Source organism: Lactuca serriola, chromosome 4 (genome assembly GCF_051521515.1).
Source record: "Lactuca serriola cultivar US96UC23 chromosome 4, Lser_US96UC23_V15, whole genome shotgun sequence".
NCBI lineage: Eukaryota > Viridiplantae > Streptophyta > Magnoliopsida > Asterales > Asteraceae > Lactuca > Lactuca serriola.
Window position 1 is genome coordinate 89994172 of NC_136411.1, and position 4984 is coordinate 89999155.

At 39.9% G+C, this 4984-nt stretch overlaps 1 non-coding gene across 1 annotated transcript; it reads left to right on the forward strand.

Annotated features, from left to right (window-relative positions):
• The first annotated feature begins 4113 nt into the window (after nucleotides 1-4113).
• LOC145049071 (small nucleolar RNA R71) lies at nucleotides 4114-4220 on the forward strand. Its single transcript, XR_013683189.1, has one exon. It is a non-coding gene; the product is annotated as a small nucleolar RNA R71 (small nucleolar RNA).
• Nucleotides 4221-4984: the final 764 nt, after the last annotated feature.

The window sequence follows — 4984 nt, forward strand, 5'->3', positions numbered from 1 at the left end:
ATTTCACCACCACTCTTGCATCGTTTGTTGGTAATGCTTGTGCTTCCACCCACTTTGACACATAATCTACCGCCACCAAGAAATATTTGTTGCCCTTATATAAATGAAATGTTCCCATGAAATCTATACCCCAAACATCAAAAATCTCACAAACTTGAATATTCAATTGGGGCATTTCGTTCCTTGCCAATATATTCCCCATTCATTGGCAAGCATCACATTCTTTTACGTAAGTTGCTACATCTTTAAAAATAGTTGGCCAATAAAAACTAGAATCAAACACTTTTTTAGCAGTGTATTGTACCCCATGATGTCCTCCAACAGGTCCATTGTGGCAGTGTCCCAAGATGTCTCTACTTTCCTTTCCAAATACACATCTTCTTATTATTCCATCCGCACAACTTCTAAAAAGATAAGGCTCGTCCCAAAAATAATATTTAATTTTAGCAAAGAACTTTTTCTTTTGTTGATGGGAAAGGCCTTTTTGGAGGTAATTGTCGGCCAAGTAATTTGCAGTGTCTGCATACCATGGTTCTTCACTCACAATCACCATCAAATATTCTTTGGGGAAGCTAGATCCAAAACCCATGTTGTCTTTGTCTTCCTTTTCTGGGTTTTGTAGTCTAGAAAGATGATCGGCTGCAACATTCTCCATCCCCTTTTTATCCTTGATCTCGACGTCAAATTCTTGAAGTAAAAGTAACCATTGGATCAATCATGGCTTTGCATCTTGCTTGGCAACAAATACTTAATAGCAGAGCGGTCAGTAAAAACAGTGGTTTTAGATAAAATTAGATAAGGGCGGAATTTGTCAAAAGCATACACCACCGCTAGTAATTCTTTGTCAGTTGTGGTGTAATTTTCTTGGGCCGGATTCAAAGTCTTGCTTGCATAATAAATGGGTCGAGAGTGCTTATCAACCCTTTGGCCAAGTATAGCTCCTAATGCAAAGTCGCTCGCAATACACATTATTTCAAAAGGTAGGTTCCAATTCGGGGCAATAATGATCGGGGCATTAGTTAATTTTTCGTTCAAAAATTCAAAAGCCTCTAGATATTCTTTAGTGAAATTAAATGGTGCATCTTTTAAAAGTAATTGTGTAAGAGGTCTAGTTATTTTAGAAAAATCTTTTATGAAACAGTGATAAAAACCTGCGTGACCTAAAAAACTCGTAATACCCTTTACGTTAGTGGGTGGAGGTAATTTAGCAATTGTATCTATTTTTGCCCGATCAACCTCAATTCCCGCTTTGTATACCTTGTGGCCCAAGACTCTACCCTATTTAACCATAAAATGACATTTTTCCCAATTAAGAACTAAATTGGTATTTTCACACCTTGGAATCACTAAATCAAGGTTAGCAAGACAATCATGGAAGGAATATCCAAAAATAGCAAAATCGTCCATAAACACTTCCATATATTTTTCCACCATGTCATGGAATATGGCCATCATACACCTTTGAAATGTCGCAGGTGCATTGCATAACTCAAAGGGCATGTGACGATAATCAAAAGTCCCACTTGGGCAAGTAAAAGTAGTCTTTTCTTGGTTAATTGGGTCTATGGGTATTTGGAAGTACCCTGAAAATCCGTCTAAGAAACAATAGTAGCTATGACCGGACAATCTCTCAAGCATTTGATCAATAAAAAGGTATAGGAAAATGGTCTTTACGAGTGACATCGTTTAGCTTTCGATAATCGATGCACACTCTCCAACCGGTTACCGTTCGTGTCGGAATAAGCTCGTTCTTCTCGTTTGTTACGACCGTCATCCCACCTTTCTTGGGCACCACTTGAACGGCACTGACCCATGGACTTTCGAAAATAGAATAAATGATCCTCACATCTAAAAGCTTGACTACTTCCTTCTTGACCACTTCTTTCATGTTCGGGTTCAGTCTTCTTTGGTGTTGCACTACCGTCTTTGCTTGTTCTTCCAGATTAATCTTGTGAGAGCAATAAGAGGGGCTTATTTCCTTGATATCGGTGATACTCCATGCAGTGGCACTCTTTCTCTTCTTTAGGACATGGACTACTGCTTCTTTTTCAGATTTGGAAAGGTCAGAAGCTATTATAACAGGTTTTTGATCACCTTCTTCCATAAATGCATACTCTAAATGATCAGCTAGAGTTTTAAGGTCTAATTTTGTGTTCTGTCAACTGGAAACGTCGAGTCGATACAGGTGACTCGTCGAGTTTGGGCGAAATTCCTCATCTGGTCGTGATTCCTCGTATGGACTCGTCGAGTCTGTGGTGGCGACTCGGCGAGTCAGAAATTCTGCACTTTTGACTAAATCATCGTAGTCGTCTTCTTCAAGCAGTCTCTCTATCTCTTTAAGGTCCCTTTCAGCATCAAATTCTTCTGCAAAAGTTATAGAGGAATTGTTCGACTTTCCTTCTTCCCAATCTTCTATTAGTTCGTCCATCATATCTATGGAGAATATCGTGTCATCACTAAACCTTGCAAGTTTCGTTGCTTGATCAACTCCAAATGTAACTGATTCATCTCCCACCCGAAGGGTGATTTTGGAATCTCTCATATCTACTATGGCATCCGCGGTGTTATGTAAAGGTCTTCCAAGTATGATTGGGACTTGAGGATCCGCTTCCATGTCTAGTACTATAAAGTCCGCCGAGAATACGAACTTCTCCACTTTTACCAATAGGTCCTCGCATATTCCTCTTGGAAATTTCACTGTTTTATTTGCTTAATGTATTGCCATTCGAATTGGCCTTGGCTCCGGAAGGCTTAACTTCTTAAAAAACGAATTTGGCATGAGATTTACACTTGCCCCCGAATCCGCTAATGCATGTATGATTTCCAAATTCCCGAATTGACATGGTAATGTCAAGCTTCACGGGTCACCTTTCATTTTAGGAATTTTGTTTAACATGGCGGCTGAACCGTTTTCATTAAGAACTACCTTTTTCACTTCTTCCATCATCTTCCTATTAGTAAGGAGTTCCTTCAAGAATTTAGCATACTTAGGCATTTGTGCAACCGCCTCGATAAAGGGCATATTAATTTGAAGGGATTTTATGTGTTCCGGGAACTTTTGATAATCCACATCATGTTTATCTTGTCTAGATCGGCCTAGAAAAGGTAGTGGAGGTTGATAAGGTTTTATAGGAGGTTCCTTTTTCGATTCATGTTGGGGACTTGGCGAGTCCCTGTCAATGACTCGGCGAGTCCCGTTGGGTTTCGGAGATTTCGGGGATTTCTGCTTTTTTGCTTCCTCTTGCACCAGTTTGGGATTTTCTTCTGGAATTGGGATCAGAGGGGTAATTATCTTCCCACTCCTAGTTGTTATGATATTTATGTGTGCACCTCTCGAGTTGTGTTCGCTATTACTTGGAAGTCCACCCGGTTGTCATTCTTTTATTTGTAGTGAAAGTTGGCCCAGTTGTTTTTCAATATTCAGAATCGATGCTTGCTTGTTTCTAAGCATGGCTTGTTGATCTATCGTCATGTTTTGCTGTTCTTTAATCATGCCTTGTTGCTCCTTTATCATGTTTCGTTGTTCTTTTATTGCAACATCGGTTTCATTGTGTCTCTTCTCGGATGCAGCTGCAAATCTTGTGAGGATGTCTTCAAAATCAGATTTCTTCTCTTGCACCGGTTCCTCCTTTTGATAAAAACCCCTCTCTTTTTGTTTGAACTTTTCCTCAGCCTTTTTATACTCGTCATACAGGAGCCACTCTCTTTTTTTTTCGCCAGTTGTCATCAAGTCAGTCGCTACTTGAAAAAAATACTTGAGCCTTCTTATTTCCAATTTCCTCCAAGTCACAATCCCTTGTGATGTGAGGTCCATTACAATTTTCAGATCCAACTCGAAAAGCATGGATTGTTTGATCCATTTTAGTCATCCTCCTATCTAGACTGTCTAGTTTAGCCATCATTGTCGCCATGCTATCGTTGATCGTGTTCAATACCCCCCTACTTATTTCATTTCGTGGGTTGTGATATTCTCTATAATGTTTAAAGAACTCCTCAATTAATTCCTTGATCAGAGGGGGTGGCTTCTTTGTGAGCGGGCCTTGCGAGTCAAGTAATTTCCTTGTTGTAACATTGACTCCATCATAAAAGATGGAGACTTCTTGTTGGCTATTAAGGTCATGGTGTGGACAATTCCTTAATAAACTTTTGTACCTTTCCCATGCCTTATAAAGGGACTCTCCGAGTTTTTGTTCAAAGTTGGCTATAGCTTTCTTTCACTTGGCAATTTTAGAAGGTGAGCAAAACTGCTCAATGAATTCTTCTTTCATTTTAGCCCATGTAGTGATGGATCCGGGAGGGAGTGACTTGAGCCAATCTTTTGCAGCGCCTTTTAATGTAATTGGAAGCATGCGAAGCAGCTGGGTCTCACGAGGCACATTTGGAACATTAAAGTAATCAGCTACATCATTGACTTCATCCAAGTGTTTATAAGCATCTTCGTGGTCTTTTCAGAAAAAGGGTATCTCCTTGAGTTGAGCGAGTATGTAACCCTTGAGCTCAAAAGTGGCACAAGCCCCGACCCGGTGTCATCTCGTATCCTCTTCTTCCATTCACCCATGGGAACTTCATCAATGTTCGCTATGGTGTTTTCCAAGTCACCTTCTAGATTGTTGTCTTCTCCAAATTCTCTTTCTTCCCTTTCGGACTCGTTCATGGTATCTTCCTTGATTGGGTCTTCGTTTCCCAAAGAAGAAGTGTTGGATGTTCCTGATTTGTTGCTCTTCTTTTTGCTGAAAACGGACTTTAGATTCTTCAAAGGAGAACTTTTCGAAGAAGTGGAGTCTCCAACAACTTTTCCCTTGTTCCTCTTTAAAGCAGACTCCGGATCTTCAAGTGGAGGAACTAGAGGTGTATTGGATCCTCTGGTCATGTACCAACTGCAAACAAAAAAAATGCATAAAAAGAACAAAAAATATAAAATAAAACTAAAAGTTTTCTATTCAGCGATGGACTCGTCGAGTCTGTACGAAGGGACTCGGCGAGT